Below are 18050 nucleotides of genomic sequence, written 5' to 3' on the forward strand. Positions count from 1 at the left end.
TTGACCATGTTCATACTTCCCAATCGAATCTAAAACACGTACCGCTCCTTGTGGGATTCGACCCCAACTCATTTAGTTGGGTTTTATACTGATTTACGATCGTTGACACTTAGAATAGGATGAAGTGTCTTTGAAGCTTAATTAATCAAAGGATCGGACAAACTGTTGAAAGAGATGAAGCAAGATGTCTCTACACTTAATCAGACGGCCACCTCTCATTCCGTGTCAATCAAGTAGTTGGAGACCCAAATGGGTCAAATTTCTTCTCATTTGAATCCAAGGCCAAAAGGGGGCCTACCAAGTAATACCTTGGCAAACCCGAAGAATGATCCGTAAATGGGTACTTTCATCGTGCCACAACGTTCACTAAGGCACTTCTTGGGAGGCAACCCAAGTTTTTAATGCTTTAGTATTTGATTTTGAAAAACAGGTGTTGATGTGCAGGTTGAAAGGTTAAAAGGTGAAAAGTGTTGGAAAATGAGTAGTTTTGCTAGCAAACGTCCATTCAGCGACACGCCGAATAGGTTGGAGAGCCTCGATTTGGATCGTTGTTGGAACCACCAAGCCTCAAGGGGAATTCAGTAAACCTCGGGGGGTTAAATGCTCAGTCGGTTACAAGCCGAATAGGTAGGCGAGCCCAATTTTGTCCACCATTTGAACCTTTAAATTTGATAGAGGTCCTGTAAAACTCAGCGAGGGAAATACCACTCGGCGCATCGTCGAGTGGGTCGGCGAGTACAACTTACTCTGCCGATGGTGCCGCGAACTAAAAGGTTTTAAAGCCCAAACAGTTTAAACTTTCAAAATCCTTCATCTTCTCTCATTTCTAACTCTCGTACCTTCTCACCCTCATTTTTTATCTTCAATATTTTGTTATTTTTAACCTACATTTTGTGTGAAATCTTGCTCGAAGTCAGGGAACTTTAGCGCCTAGCTATTCAAGTTCTAATTTCGGCATACATGTTGGTTTTTCGAACCTTGTACTTTAAGTTTGTGGTTGAAATCAAATGCAATAGGTAATTGGATGTTGTTATATGTTGGGTAATTGCTTTACTTGTGTTTATGTGTTGGATTTCCCGTATTTTATTGAAATGTGTGTCTAAAGGCTTAAAATTGATCGATTCCCATGTCTTGTTTGATGAAATTGGTTCTAAATTGTTGGGTTGTGGTTTATTTGTGTTGGGTCNGGTGGTTATCGACAAAATTATCAAAGGCTAGGGGAAAATACCACTCGGCGAGGGAAATACCACTCGGTGCATCGTCGAGTGGGTTGGCGAGTACAACTTACTCTACCGATGGTGCCGCTAACTAAAAGGTTTTAAAGCCCAAACAGTTTAAACTTTCAAAATCCTTCATCTTCTCTCATTTCTAACTCTCGTACCTTCGCACCCTCATTTTTTATCTTCAATATTTTGTTATTTTTAACCTACATTTTGTGTGAAATCCTGCTCGGAGTCAGGGAACTTTAGCGCCTAGTTATTCAAGTTCTAATTTCGGCATACATGTTGGTTTTTCGAACCCTGTACTTTAAGTTTGTGGTTGAAATCAAATGCAATAGGTAATTGGATGTTGTTATATGTTGGGTAATTGCTTTACTTGTGTTTATGTGTTGGATTTCCCGTATTTTATTGAAATGTGTGTCTAAAGGCTTAAAATTGATCGATTCCCATGTCTTGTTTGATGAAATTGGTTCTAAATTGTTGGGTTGTGGTTTATTTGTGTTGGGTCTAGTGGGGTGAACTCTAAGTAACCCCGAATTGTGCCAAATGACGTAATTTTCCCAATGATGGAGCATTTGACATCATTCTTAAGGGGAAAAGTCGTCAAATAGCTAATTTTGGCCAAAATTGTGGGAAGTCTGAGTATCACGAGGGTATGAGTAGTATGGGTCTAGTGCTAATAGAATAGTGTGTGTTTGATTTTGAATTTGGTGGCTGTGGGTTTGATTTTGAAGCTTGGGGTTGAAAATTGGCACATTGGGCCGTTTGGCGAGCTTCTTGATCGCCCTATCTGCTTCCCTAACCCTTAAAATGCACTGTAACTTTTGGTGGGTTACCCAACCTCGCCGATTGGTGTTGGCGAGTCACAGAATGGCCCTGAATATCACCGAAATTTCTTAATTCTAGAAAGAATTTGAGCTGCTACTTTCGGCGAGCCCAATCTAGCTCGCCTAAGTGACTCGATAACTCGCCGACTGGTTGAGTGAGTCTTTCTGCAACTAAACGTCTGAAATTTTCTTAAACTGTTTTAACATGATTCTATGTGTTCTGCAGAAATCCCTAGACCCAAACTGTCAGGAAGAAACATGTCACCCCGCAAGCGGGGTAAGAGGAATTGTAATAAATTAGAATGCAGTTGCATCCAAGGCAAAGGCATCTAAGCTCCCGAAAAAATGAGGGAAATGCAAAGGAAAGGGAAAGGCATATGTGGTAGAGTCACTGGAGGTCAGCTCCGACAGTGAGGGAATCTATGAGACTCACCTCACCTAATCAGACAATGAGGGAGATTCCCATGACTCTCATGCCCCATCTCTGAGCCTAAGGATGACCAGCTACTACATGCCCGAAGAGCAGAGCTACGCTCTAAAAGGATGCATGACCCATCTAGGATCCGGGTGTAATGTACCGTGAGTTTGTTGTATTTTTGATACATTTCACATAAGAGTTGTGTGTGTCTAAGGCTATTTTGTATTAGTTTATATGTGTTTTTCTCATGTTCGCACGGAATAGGTTCAGGCGTGGAAACTTGAAGACACAACTGAAAGAAGTGCAGAAAAGGGCATCTACGGAGGCAACTTACGGACCGTAGGTCCAGTTACGCCCCATAGATGATAGTCGTAGAAGGGCAGGATAGGAATTGCTGAAGATCAAGGAATTCTTGACCAAGTGAGGAACCACGGCTGTGACTTACGGACCGTACTGTTGCTCCATCAAATCATTGAGAGATTGGCTCTAGTACCTGAAGCTGAAAAAATCTCTAAGTGTGGCATTACGGAGAAGAGTTACGGACCGTAGATAGACTTACGGTCCATGCTGTTGAATCGTCGATTGCGATAGAGATTTTGTAGATTTTGAAGAAAGAAAAATTGCCCACGTCCTAAGCCACGGAAGGGACCTATGGACCGTAGATCGACTTACGGACCGTAGGTCATCTCGTAGAATGAAGACGCGTCCTACAGCTTTATTTCCTTATTTCGTTTCCGTTTTAGTTAGGACTTATTTTTCTATATATACGGTATGTAAACCTCGTTTTTGGAGGTTGGAGATTATTATTTTTGTTCTAGTTTCTGGCTTGGGAGATTAACTTGCAACTTAAGCAATTCTTAATTTCCTAAGCATGTTTTGGTGATTTTTACTTTGAAATTCAAGTTGAAATTCTGGGATTACTCTACTCTACTACGTAAGTTCATGATTTATTCTTCAAACATTATGAATTGTTTTCTTTTAATATGGGTAACTAAATCCACAACTAGGGTTGTGGGAACCATGAGCGATTAACGAAGTTTGAATAGTAACTAAGTAATTATCGAATAGTGTTTTGCATGCATCGATAATTCTTTCGTCTAAAAGTCTTTTTAACGGTGCGCAACGTTAGAACTCACCTTGTAGCTACTTGCCGAACCAAGGAAGTAGTAAATAAGAATAGAATTATCAACATAGATTTAGTCTGGGAGTTCTACTCGGCCTACGGAGATTTGGTGCCACAAGGGAAGAGGAAAGTCAACACCTTCAAACCAGTAGATAATGTGATTGTCCGGGGAAAGAAGGTGAAATGTGATAGTGAGGATAAAAACCCCGTCTCGGGATGCACTTATAACTTTGCAGATGACTACCAGAGTATGATCAAGACAACGACATTAAAGGATATGAAAAATTGGATGGCTCCTCTCCTTTTTAAGAGTACTCCTAGGTGGATTGAACCCGGAGTGCCAATAGAGAAGAAAGACCTAAATGTGGCGATAAGGTATTGGTTCGGGCTTATTAGTAGAACAATCATGCCAACCCAAAATGAGTCTATCCTCCGACACACAAAGGCGGCCTGTCTTCGATCTATTATTACTGGGAAGAGAATAAACGTAGGTGCGTTTATTGGGCAGGAGATGGTCATGAGGGCCAAGAAGAATTCCTTATTTTGTCTCAATTTCATAGGTGTATATGGTATTAGGAAGAACTCAATGAGAATATAGAAAGTCTCTATGAGCAAAATCCATAAAAGTTAGTACTACATGTCAGTCGATAGTCACTTTTGGTGATTTTCCTTCCCCTTTCTTTCTCCATAATGTTGTCCCGTTGATAAGTTTATGAGAGATTAGACAACATTTTTACTTTTGTGATTAATTATTTTTTGTCTGTTATATATTATCAGCTTATTATTTAACTTATTCTTGATCGATTAGAATCTGTTTGATTCATTTGCATTCTCGATTTAGTCGAGTTGTATTCAATTAATATGCATTTCTCAATGTTAATGTACAAACATTGAGATGCAACACAAATATTTTGCCTTCTCACAAGTCACAGGGAGAAAAATTATGTACTCCGGGGGAATCTGGAGCACAGTTCAAACATTGGTCCTAATTGAGAAAGAAAAAGTGAGAAAAGAAGTTGTCACACAAACAACATCCGGTCAAAATGATGTAGACTTCGTAGTTGAACATTAATTAGGTATCGATATTATTGAACATCTATTACAATGCTTCTTTTGATGAAGTAATAGATTTTATAGAAAGAACATCAGGAAGATGAAATTTGACCAATATTGAACATTTATTGCAATTTTTTATACAACTATTAATTGGGTTGCAGCTTCCTGGTGCCATACAAATAGGGGTGTAAACGTGTGCTTTTAGGATAAAGCCTATATGAGCATATGTTTGTGAGTCTGTGCTTGACACACTTGGTGTGATAAGGGGACAAAGAAATGCTTTAAAGTGGCTGAGAGTTAGCAAGCAACCTTGACCTCTTGGAAGTAGGTTCGATGTCCCCCTCATTTCCGATCCAGCCGCAGTACGGCACCTGAACTCGAAGCTACGATCAGATCCGATTGGATCTGATCTTATCCGATCAATTAGAAGCTAGGAGATTTTTAGTGTATTCTCTGCAAACCTCACCACAACTATTTCAGCTAAAATTCATAAAAGCTTTTATGTGTGGACATGTTAAAGCAAATGCTTGTACAATGGAATGTCAGGAATCTCATTGCCGCATGAGCCTGTGGACTCACTTACTACAATGGTTAGTGCTACTGAGATTGGTCAGTCTGATCCTAGGTGGAAAAACGTAATGGATATACTCCAATTTCATCAATTCGACTAAGTTTAGGCATAGAAAACATGTAATTTATTCATAATAATAATTATATCATAAACAATCAATATCCACTCAATTGGATTCATACTCAACATAACCCATAATATTGGAAGGAACCCTAACTTGAATTGGGGATTTCATCTTCACAATTGTGGTACAACTAGGGACTCCATGGATGGAAGAATCCACGGANGATCTTTAGTGTATTCTCTGCAAACCTCACCACAACTATTCCAGCTAAAATTCATAAAAGCTTTTATGTGTGGACATGTTAAAGCAAATGCTTGTACAATGGAATGTCAGGAATCTCATTGCCAGCCTGTGGACTCACTTACTACAATGGTTAGTGCTACTGAGATTGGTCAGTCTGATCCTAGATGGAAAAACATAATGGATATGAATCCTAACATTTCTCCCAATTCATTTGAGTACAACTGTAACACCCCGACTTTTCAAAACATCTAAATTAACTTGTATCTTCGTGGAAAGCCAAGGAGGGTGAGTAATAAATTAAAAATGATGTGTTATGTGATATTTTAATTGTTCGAGTGTTGTATCTCAAGTTTTGAATTTAGATAAGTGGCAAAATAAAAGTTGGAGAAAGTTACAGTAAATTCCTTTTTAAAGATTTGTCTGAAATTTGAGTCAAATGTCTCGGACGTTTTCTCCCAATCTATTAAGAGTTGTGGTCCCCGCAAGCTATGAAATCGAAGTTCTACGAGTCTAGTTTCTAACGCATCAAACCGTTCATTCATACGACTTCAGAATAGAGAGATATTCGCATTTTCGTGGGACTGCGCAAGCAGGCACGTGAGGTGGGGCCCTAAGTCGGTGGAATGTTACATATATCTTCTCCTTCGACATTTTTCTTCATTTTTAAGCTAAAAACCATAGAAATTAGAGAAACCCATTTCTAGGATCAAGTGAAGTATAGATTTTCTCGACTTAAGTCCTTGACGAAAGTTGTTCTACGCGTTGGGTTCATCATCGTGGTATCATTTGTTTTCTCGATTGCGTAGCATATCACACTTTAGTGTTGGGACAGCAGGGGTTTGAATATATTTGAAGGTTTTGAGGTGAATTACGAACCTAAGATCGAGGTAAGACCCTTCTTTCATCGACTCTAGCTTTTATAAGCAGCAAATAGCAATTTGCGACGGAAATACATATCTTTTATCGTATTGTCATGGTATCTTTTATTTTGTGTGTTGATTATGGTCCTACCTTGTTGTAGTATCGAGGGAGTTATGAGTTAAAGTCGTTAGGCCACGTGAATTTAGCGAAAAAGGTATCTTAAGGCTATTTTCTTCCTATGGCATGTTTCCTTAAAGCTTAGGAGCAATGTAATTGAGTTGTTATCGTTGTTATACTTGTAGCCATTATTATTGATTGTTGGCTGCTCGAGTGCGTATAATCCTCTCTTATCGGGATTCTTATTAAGTAGTAACATTCGTATATTGGACACGACTTAGAGGCTATTTGTATAGGTTGCCTATAACTAAATTACTCACTTTTAGCTGTTGGATTGTTATTGTTGCCTTTGGGCTATTGTGGTTAGTTGCAGGAATGTGATCTATGCCTAGCAGGGTTATGTTCTGCCTACAGGGCTATATGGATGCCTAAAAGGTCTATGAGTTGCCTACGGAGCTATATTGATGCCTAGAAGGGCTATGAGTTACCTACAGGGATATATATTGACGCCTAAGAAGGTTATGTGCTTCCTACAGGGCCATGTTGTTGCCTAAGAGGGCTATGAGTTGTCGATAAGCTATGTTGATGCCTAAGAGGGCTATGTGACTTCCTGCGGGGCTAGGGGACTACCGATAGGGGTATACAGGCTGATTGGCACCTTCCGGGCTTATGGGGGCCTGAGTAGGTGGTCTTGTGTACTGTTTGTACCTACCGAGCTTATGGGGGCTTGGTTAGGTTGTTGTTTTATTATTTTTGATAAATTTAGATTTAGAAGCAGGTTAGTACAATTATCTTATCCTTAATTTATTTGTCAGATTATTCCAGTCTATAAGGATACCTCATCATAGTCTATTGCCTTTCATACTCTGTACATTATTTTGTACTGACGCCCCATTGCCTTGGGGGTGCTGCATTCATGCATGAAGGTCCTGACAGACGACCGAGTAGACCTCCTTATCAGCAGGATTGACTTTTATCCGGTTGGTCAGCCCCTTTCCTCCGGAGCTGCCAGAGTTGGGAGGTTTGTTACCTTTTGTTGTATATATTCTCATGGGTAGGCTGGGGCCCTGTCCCACCAATCTTTACTACTCTTAGAGGCTTGCAGACTAGTGTGTGGGGTTTATAGCTACGTTATGGCCATGCTGGCCTATGTTGTTGGTTTGCTGAAGGTTGTGAGCTGTTTGATGTATTGTACTGATATTTACCTGTTTTTAGTTTTGGTATAGATATCATGGTGGCCTCGACGGCCCAATCAGGACTTTTGTGCAAGTTGGCTATTTATTTATATGATTTCCTGGGAGTAACTGTTTCCTTTATAGATTAGTTGACAGGGGCCTTGCCGGCCGAGGGCTTAATTTTAAGCCAAGATATACTTATTTGTTTTTTTGACTGTTTGTGGCTGCCATACGCTACTAGCAAATGGTTCAGCAGGGTCAGCTCGAGCCTGAGTTCTGGCATTAGGAGTCAGTTGCACCCTTGAATCTGGGGCGTGACAACAACGGTCGGCATCTCCGCCCCAATATCCATCATCAAAGAGGTGGCATTCATGTATCAAAGGTAAGACAAACTAGAATCAATCATCAAATTATCTTGTCCAAAATACTTGCTTTATTGGATTAAATTTGCTCAAAGCTCTGTATCTCAAAGAGTCCATTTGTACAGGGATCATCTGCGCATAGAGGTACCATGCAAAGAGGTCATTCTAAGCGGAAGCGTGGAAATGGACCTTATCAAATCAGGTTTTAGACAGATTTATTCTCACAATTAACAGAGGTTTTTTTTCACAGAAGCAACAACAAGAATCTTCCCTTTTTTGTTACTCCAAGAAGGTAAAGTAAGTAAACATATATGGTGTTGTATGTATGCTGTAAGGAATCAAAATGGGGTTTGCTACATCAAAGGGAAGATAGATGAATGTTGTATTTTTTTGTTGTATGTACAAAATTGTAATGTCTCAAAGGCTCTTGACTATAGTCTGAGCATTTGACTATTCATAAACAGAACAAAGAAATGCATGTTTTGAGATTTTCAGACTTTTTTGTTTGGAGTAGAAAGCATGTCTCCTTGCGCCTTGTAAGGCGCATAGGGACCTATGCCTTCCTACCCCAATTTAGAGGTCGTCACCCTCCTGTTAAATGTTACCATTTTGATTTCAAACTTATTTTTATTGCACTTTTGGAAATTTCACTCAATCTTTTTGCTCTTTTGTCTCCAGACTCATATTTATGTACAAGAAGAAATTAGTTTCACATCAACTTCAAGGGTTCATATAGCTATGAAAAATATATACTATTGTTTCAAAGGTGAGTGCATTCTGGATAGGATCTGTTAGTTCAATTAATTAAATCCATTACTTTCTTCTCGAACCAAACATACATACACCAAAAACATCTAAAATATATACATAAATTAACACGATTTTCATTTTCAACTCATTGATTCTAGATTTTAAATTTGTCTCCATTGTTATTCACATAGAAGCAATATCAACAACAACAACAATATAATGGAGTCTGAGGATCGAGTGGGATGAATGTAGACCTTATCTACGATATCAATTGACTGAAACTAAACTCTCCTTATAAACAACTATTTCCAGCTTACCTCTTTTCCCATAAAATCCAAGTGTCTTCATTTCTTGATTTGAAGGATCATAAATCACTAATTGTCCAGAGCTATTTTCCAAAATTAGCTCACCATTTTTCAAAAACCCTAAAGGCCTTTCCACCCTAGAAATAGGACCAATTCTTTGCAATTTAGTCCAACAATTTTCAACTCCCATTTCATTATTCATCACCCATTTATCATAATACTTCTCTACTTCTTTTAAACAATAAACAATAGGTGAACTTGATTCTTTAAATGGCAAAATCACCCAAACACTCCTCATAATTTCTTGCTCTCCAAAAACTCGAATATTTGATGGTAACTTAATATTTTGAAAAATCTCTTCACTCATGTTGAATAAAAGTATCACCTCATGATTATCAACATCTTGACCTAACCAACAAAAAAATTCATTTTCATATACCATATTCCATGAAGTATTACCATACTTTATTTTAGATGGCACAATCCCTTTATACTTCCTCCATGAATTTGTATTCAAAGAGTATATCTCAACTTGATAAACAAAAACACGATCAATCGATAGACAAAATAAAATTTGTATTATCTTATAATCATTTTTCTTCGAATAAAACCCTAATCCAAAATCACTCCCATGTACTGTTGATCCAACAAGACGTTGAATATGTGATTGAGGTAATATTTTGTAGTCTCTAATTGATGGATTCCATAGAACAATGTTATTTGGATACCCCACATAAACAAACAATGTCATTACATGGACCTATAAGTCTTACATGACCAAATTTGTCTTTGAAGTATTCTGGAAAATCTTGATTGATGAAAACATCAAATGTGTCATTTTGTGACAATGAGAGGATCCTTTTATTTGTAATGTTTCCGCGATGACTAATTAGCAAATGGAGATGATTTTGTTTGTTATTTAGGTTATGCAAATGTTTTGAGATGAAATTAGGGTTCTTGATGAGAGAATACCAGAATTTGCAAACAAATTTGAACCTTATCAAAGAAGTTACACGTAATCTTGTCAAAATCTCGAAAATTACATCTTCAGATAGATTCATTACCATTTAATACTCTCTTGTTTTTTTCGCGATTTTTTATTTTCTTTTATTTTTGGGTTTATCTTCAAATGGATATGTAAGGAAGGAAATAAAAATAGGAGAATCTAAAGTAGTCCATAAATGTAGCTTCATTTCTGAAATATGAGATTAAATTTGATGTTTGAAGTTCCTCAGTTCTTGAAATATATGAAGCAATTTTCCATGCTCAAAATTCAACCATTATTATTAAGGATGATGTGTAATGGAAAAATGGTTCAATTTTGACATGACATCTTTTTAATTCTAAATATATAATTGCTTCAATTAATAATAAGAAAAAGTGCTTATGTTAATATAGGGGGGGGGGGGGGGGAAAACTATATATTTTTTTTGGCTAATAAAAGAAGACAAATTCTCATATATATAGCTAGGGTTTAGTTTCCTATTCATTCTAAGGAGAAAATTAAACACCAATTTCTCCCTCACAAACCATATTATATATATAAGCTTCATGTTTTCGAAAGAAAACACACATATAATGCCAAACCATATTATGTTGCAGGTGCTACTTTTGCTCTATCATCATCATCATTATCAAACTCTCTATTCAAACAAAAGCTAATTACAAGCCTTGCTTCTATCCCATAAGGACGAAAAGGTGATGTGTTTCCGCTTACAATCACCATTTTTTTTCAAGAACAAGATTCAAAACTTGAAAGAGTGAGAATTTTTGGAAATTAAACCCTAGTTGTAATTAGCTAGTGATGAGGGATGTTGATATATACTATCTATGCTCCTCTTGTCCTATTATTTATAGCATTGAAAGTGGCACTGGTAGAAAATATCGACCCATTAATTCCATTGAGAGCTATTTATCATCTTTATTGGTGAATCTATTTTACTTATAGCATTGAATCTTTTTACTTTAATTTTTGAGATTTACTTTTTGCAAAATGAATTGAAGTCCACAAATTGTTGAAGGAATGGAATGACATGAGGTAAACTCATGGTTTTCACAATCCACACATGCTTCTTCTCTTTCATGCACACTCTTTAAGTTGCCACATCAGAAATACAAGGTTCATTATATATATATATATATATATATATATATATATATATATATATATATATATATATATATATNGCATGGCCCGTGCTAGCACGGGCTCAACACGTTATTTGGTGTGTCCTTGAAATTATGAAACGACTAAAAGGAAAATCAAACTTTGATTTTTCTATAATTTTGATAAGATTTAATTGCATCTATGTCAGAAGTAATGGTATCTTAGGTCAAATGTACATATGATATGAGAAGCTAAGAGAATACTATTTTTCCAATTTAATTGGATGAATTGTAGCGCAACTTGACGAGTAATTTTTTAAAATATGCTTATTAAAAAGAAAAAGTTTGTTGCTAAAATACCCTGAAATCTTCACCAAATGAAAGACTATATCACACTTGAAAAAAGAAGTACTAAACTCCCATACATATAAAGGTGAGAAATGGATTGACTCCATAGATGAATAAAGGATAAATTCAATTTTAACAATTTTCATGATTTCTGTTTCCTCATCAACCATGAAATATAGGGGCATAATTCTCATTTCGCCTTTGCTAATGAATCTTCTCAATGTTTTTAGCAATTACAACTCTCACTTTCTTACCGTTCTTTTCATTTAATATGCACAGAGAAGAACCTGAAAGAAATGTACAAAAGTTTTAAAAGCAATGTTCAAAAATTCACCAAGACATGAGACCCTTAACAACCCAAATCTCTCTCACTTCCACTTCCATATTCAGCTCCAAGATCAAAGTGTCGTGCACAACAGGCAAAAATTTAATTAGTAACTAATACATACAACAATAAGAAGAACCAAAATTATCTTCTACATGAAATTATTTACACCAGATAGAGAACATAATTTTAGTCTCAAGTCCATATTCCATACTATACAAACTAACTTGCAAACACTACTGCCAAGAATAAGACTAATACATGGAGCACCTAATTGGCAAACACTATTGTATTCATCAATTAATTTTCTTGTGTAGTCGACATTTAAATCTATAATTATGGAATACAACAAGGAAAATGTAGAAAATGAATACACAAAATAATAGTTATCGATTCTACTGAAATAGTTAATCCAATCAAGTAGCTAAGAAGAGGTATCAATTAATGTTTTCACAATGTTAGAGAAGTTCCTAAATATCAATTTTTCAAGCTATACATCCCTACATTGTGATGAGTAAATAGCGCAGAAACTCTGAATCAATGCATATAGAATCTAAACTAGTTAAGATTGGAGAAGAACACAGAGAAAAAATAGCAATATATAGAAACCACTTCAACACTAAAAATACTACAAATTTGAAAAGAAATGAAAGAAGACCGAGAGAAAGTGATAATGAAATGAAAAGGAGAAGCTAAAAGTGTCTATGACCCCCAAGAGAGGATCTTCATAGCTACTAAATGTACATTTGTAAATCAATATTTAATAACAAAGACGTTTAGATTAATTAATAACAGAGACTAATAGATAACAAATAAATGGAAAGCATACATCTAAAGCAAGATTATTTTTTGGAACCATTCAAAATGGTAAAAAAGATGAAGAAACAGGCTTGAAAGAGAAAAGACAAAAGACAAAAGGAGGAATTGCAAATTTTGCCACATGCAGTTTCATTTGTCTTTGATGTTCCTTCTCCCTCAAATTTTTAAATCTTATATTTGAATGCAATAGGCTTCAGGCCTCTAAAATTCTTGTTTAATGCAAATTATAGAGTTAGCAAAGTCATCCCAAAAATTTTTACCCTCCATCAATACCTCATGTTTACTGCTAAGTTCTTTGACCAAGCGTTTGGTTAGGTCTTCTGAATTATCAACTTGAAGAGTTCAAACGACTAACCTGGGTTAAATCAAGCGGCAAAAATCTGGATAACATCTTTGTTAGTTCCTTATGATGTGTCTCCTCTATTGAGCATAGTTGTACCGACTGATAATTTCAAAAAGCTTTCTTTGCATTCACAAAAAAGCACAAAAGTAAGAAAGATACTTCCTGCAATAATAGATAACCGGATGATAATTTCAAAAAGCTTCCTTTGCAGGCACCAAAAAGCACAAAAGTAAGGAAGATATCTCCTGCAATAATAGACAATACAAAGGGTAAATATGTATGAAAAGAGAATATAATAAGTTACATTATTATAATCCCATCTAAGCTCAATTGCAGGTACCTAAGTAGACTGACCTTTTATAACCCTTTCGCTGGTGTGGATGGCTTAATTTTCAACCCCGAGTAAATCAATCAGAAGCTATCAAACAAAGGTTCGAAGCATAATTAGCACAATCATCTACACCAGTCATGTTGTATTAATCTCTTCTGATTTTCTACCCCTTTTTATTTAATTAATTGATAAACCAAATAAAATAATTTTTAAAAAATATATACAAACCAAGATTACATTTCAGGTGAATAACCACAAAAATAAAAATAGAAAATTACATAAAAACCAAGACAAATCATATATTAATACGAAAAAAAAAAAAGCAACTCCACAAATAGACCTTACTCTAATGTAACATAATGGAAACTATGTCAATTGACATCCTTTTGTTTTCAATTCTATAAACATCAATTGGTGAGATCACCTAACTTTTGATTTTATGCATTTCATACAACCAAGGCCAATCTCTTAAATATTATTTACTCTACGTTCGTCTGAATCAATAGCTTTCTCCATTAAGAGTTCATTAAAATCTTAATGTTAGAAGTATAGTCATTAATTCTACAATTATAAGTAGACTGGCCTTTTACAACTCTTTGAAAAGCGTGGACAATCCAATTTTCTGAAGATTCAGATGCAACACTTGTTTCCCTGTATATTTTCATGTGCTGAATGTTTGGATAGTCATTTGGTGATGAAGGAGTAAGCACAACTACTAAGAAATAAATAAGAGCGACAAAATAGTACATGTAAAAACATAAAGCTAAAATTGCATAAAATTATACGATAATGATATGATTTACGCGAGTAATAAGCATATATATGAAATGTTAAGGACGGGAAAATACAGATTTTCAAAAATTCTATGCACAAGTGGTACAAACTAAGTAATGGTGTTTCTTTCGTTTTTCCCTGTAAATTTTCCAAATTTCTCAAACTTGTTAGTTGGACCAGCTCAGACTTCTTTTTCTAATCGCTACATCAATTTTATTGTACAACTTAACCACCCAATAGATATCATGTGACCTTAAATAAAAGATGCTCAAACCTGGTGAGAACTTGTCTACAAATATTCAAATTAACAATTCAAATGTTAGAAAGAGCTGAAGTGAAAATTGATACTCCAATATATATCATGTAAAATTGCAAAATATATATTTGAAGGGTTTGTATATGTGAAAATTTCCTTGCCTAAAAACCCATCTCCCTTCGATCTAAATGTCCTTTGTTGTCAAACATTTTCTTCTTCAACACATAAGAAAGTATAAGAATCAAAATAAGAAAATGAAGTTTTGTTTGTCAAAAACTTGTTTTAGATGTATTAAATAGTTTGGAAGAGTAGTCATGCTTTGGGCATCAATTTGTTCTATATAAAATTATTTGAAAGAATAACTATGCTCTAGGCATCAATTTGTTCTTACTATTACAAAGTAAAGATGTTTATCAAAGATAAATGACCATCTACTTTCATGTAAAACAGAACTAGAAACGGCTATCTCACTATTCATTTAACTAAAGGAAGAACTTTTACAGGATGTGTGACCTGTAATAACATTCACTTACACATTAGATCAACCAAAAGCCACATATGTCAATAACTATCTTGACATAGCAACAGAATGATACCCTAATTACTTTGTGTTGTTTTGCTATCTGTTCTTCTCATTTTGCTTGGGGAGTGGAGGGGAGGCGTAAGGAGATTCTCTCTTTAAAACAATGCAGAACAAAAAAACTACCTTGAATAAAATTACTACAGCTAATCTCTCTCTCAGGCAGTAAATTTGAGCGACGTCCAGAGTTGTTGACTCAAAAGGAATCCATCAGCAATAACCTTAAATGTATTATCAGGAGAAGAAATAATTTTCTCTGCTTGATGGGCTTCTGACAAATCTGCTTTAATATTACCTTCCTCGCCATTGTCCTCATCAACATCTTCATAATTACTTTCATCATCATCATCTTCATTTCTAGGAGCCACTACAATCTCTGTTGCCAACAACAATAGTGGGAGTGGCCCAAAGACACTACAATTCCTTATAAGCAGACCTCCATCACCACGAGTTATCTCATCATATGTAATTAATGATTGCTCATAGAATTTTTGGAATTAAAGCTTGAAGTTAGTTGAATGAGGGCTTAATCAAACTTTATCACCACCTGCAGTCTCAATAACAACCTTTTTATTACTTTTCAGACGCGGGAGCAATCTTCCAACCATAGGGTACGAACCAGCAACAAGAACAACATGTAGTATGCCTGGATCCCATGCGTTAAGGTTACAGGAAGATCCATCTCCGGGAATAAACTCATTCCTGAATAGTTTAGATGCAAGTTGTTTACGCATTCCTGATAGCATATGCATAGTGCTTGAAGATACAAAGTACTTGGAACAAAACTTCAATTCTTGACCAGTTTCTTTCACACTTTTCCAGCCCTCGAACGCAGCCACAACTGCTAATTGATCACTTCTTCCACCATACCATGAGCCTAACTCAGCTTTTGCAGTTGTAGCTCTCTTCTTCTCATTTGGCAACATGGGTAGGGTAAATGGATCTCTATAGTCAAAAGCGCAAGCCATAGTCAATGTTGGGTCAAGGTAGTTCAATAAGATGGAAATTAAAAGCATCTTGCTTGTAAGCAGATGAACTGGAAAAGATCCTAGCCTTTCTCCAAACTCTGTAAGTTTCCCATCAAATGACAAGCCCCAATATCTTGAAGAACAATGATTGCATTACGTATGGTCTCATAAACCGGAGGATCAAGTGTCTTCTGCAGGAATTCTTTTATCTTGTAATCAGGGTTAAGAAGCTTGACCTGCCAAAGAAAAGGTATTCAAACTGCTATACAACAAACTGTTTTGTTAAATAGTTCATATTCACTGTAAGTAGATTTGTTGTGAACAAAACTAGAATAATTTTCAAAAGCCTACTGAATTAATTTTTATTTTCATTATTACAAGTTTCTTCACCTCCTTCCATCTCTGGCCAATGTTTTCAACTACCAACAAGAAGCTCAATATATTTCACCTAATCATTTTTTTATTTGAACTGGTAAAACTTACTTCACCTAATCATCATGCAAAGTATTTCCAGTACAAAAATCATATTCCCAAATGACGAGGAAGAATAATGAAGCACCTGAAGACATAGTTCCTCTATATGAATCCTCTTAATCTCAGGAACCTGGAAATCAGGTAATGAAGTTGCTCGAAGTTTTGAATAAAGATGATAACAAATTCATGGTTGGCACTGCCCAGCACGCTCTTCTCTTTGCTTTGCACTTGCTTTTGAGACCCATGAAGATTGTAGAGTTGATACATTATTATAAGAGTCATACTTTTTTTCTTTCATTCGTCCACTGTCTATTACATAATTGTAATGGCAGTTTCAGCAATATTAATTGAAAGAACAATTTTGCGACAACCGGGAGGAGGATGTCTAAAAAACTTCTTTTTCTCCACAGAAGGAACCATAGAATGGAGAGCGATCACTGAAAACTTAGACTAATCATTGAAATAGTGGCTTGCTCTCAATCTCTCTCGTGTTCTGTTAATGTCCTCCCAACCAGGAAGGAAAACAAGGATGGCCCTGTCCTCCAAGTCTATGGAAGATGATTTCTCCATGTGTTCCTTAATTATTTCAACAACTTCTGTCTGATTCTCCTGTTCAGCCCAATCTAGAGCAGTTCTCCCATCATTAGCACGTAAATGGCAGTCAACACCAAAAGAGAGGAGAATGCAAATGTCACCAACGCAGCCATTTCCAGCAAACACCATCAATGGTGTCACTCCACTCAAAGAATATTGATAATTGAAAACTTTTGGTCCCCCTTTAGACGATATTAGATCCAAAAGGGGATCCAGATCATCATCTAAAAAAGCCAGATTAATTGCTTCATCTAAGGCAACTTTGTACTCTTCTATTAATATTGATTCCTCAGGCATGACACAGGATGAGGTGGAGTCAAGGTGATTAATTTTAGTTGACTTTACAATAGAAGGTACATCCTCTAGATTAAATGTTTTTACTTGACATAGGTGTAGAGGCGTGTAAATACTTCAAAAACTCACATCATAAATCAACAAAGAGATAAATCAGTATATGGAAACTAGGAGAAAGGTTTTACAGGATAAGTAAATCCAAGGACTCGGATAACTGGGGAGCCACCAAAGTATTTTGAAAAACGTTCAGCATCTAGTGTAGCACTCATCAGAACCTGTTCGGAGGTCAATTCAATTGATTATATCATAAAACCACATACATATTACTGGAATAAAAACAAGAAAAAGAGGCACTATTTTATTACAATACAAAAGCAAATTGAGAAGTCTTACCAAACGCAAATTTGGATATGAAGGAAGCAAGTCCCTACAAGTAAACAAAGATCAACTTGAACATTTGATGTTTCACAGTGGTTTAAATTAAAAGAAATTAAGTAGTGACACCTTTTTATGTTTTCTTGAATGAAAATGACAAGTTAATTTCTATAATCCAGACAGGTTTGCATAAGTAAGCTACAGAAAGGAGGTTAATTGACGTGGCCAGTTAGCAAGCCAAAAATTAGCACATTATGATCCCAACTCCTGTCAGAAAGATCATTCATGACGGACAAAATTATAATCCACGTATCTATGTAACTAATGAAATAGATTAAACCAATGCATCTGAGAATAGCGAGCATGAAATC

The 18050-nt window shown here is 36.0% G+C and overlaps 1 long non-coding RNA gene and 2 pseudogenes across 1 annotated transcript; 1 reads left to right on the plus strand and 2 right to left on the minus strand.

Annotated features, from left to right (window-relative positions):
* The first annotated feature begins 8000 nt into the window (after positions 1-8000).
* On the plus strand, positions 8001-8389 carry LOC125863097 (uncharacterized). Its single transcript, XR_007446106.1, has 2 exons — positions 8001-8057; positions 8163-8389. It is a non-coding gene; the product is annotated as an uncharacterized LOC125863097 (long non-coding RNA).
* Positions 8390-8953: 564 nt separating this feature from the next.
* On the minus strand, positions 8954-10153 carry LOC125863088 (F-box protein CPR1-like; annotated as a pseudogene).
* A 4715-nt stretch (positions 10154-14868) lies between these two features.
* Positions 14869-18050, minus strand: LOC125861515 (DExH-box ATP-dependent RNA helicase DExH6-like; annotated as a pseudogene).

Source organism: Solanum stenotomum, chromosome 4, assembly GCF_019186545.1.
Source record: "Solanum stenotomum isolate F172 chromosome 4, ASM1918654v1, whole genome shotgun sequence".
NCBI lineage: Eukaryota > Viridiplantae > Streptophyta > Magnoliopsida > Solanales > Solanaceae > Solanum > Solanum stenotomum.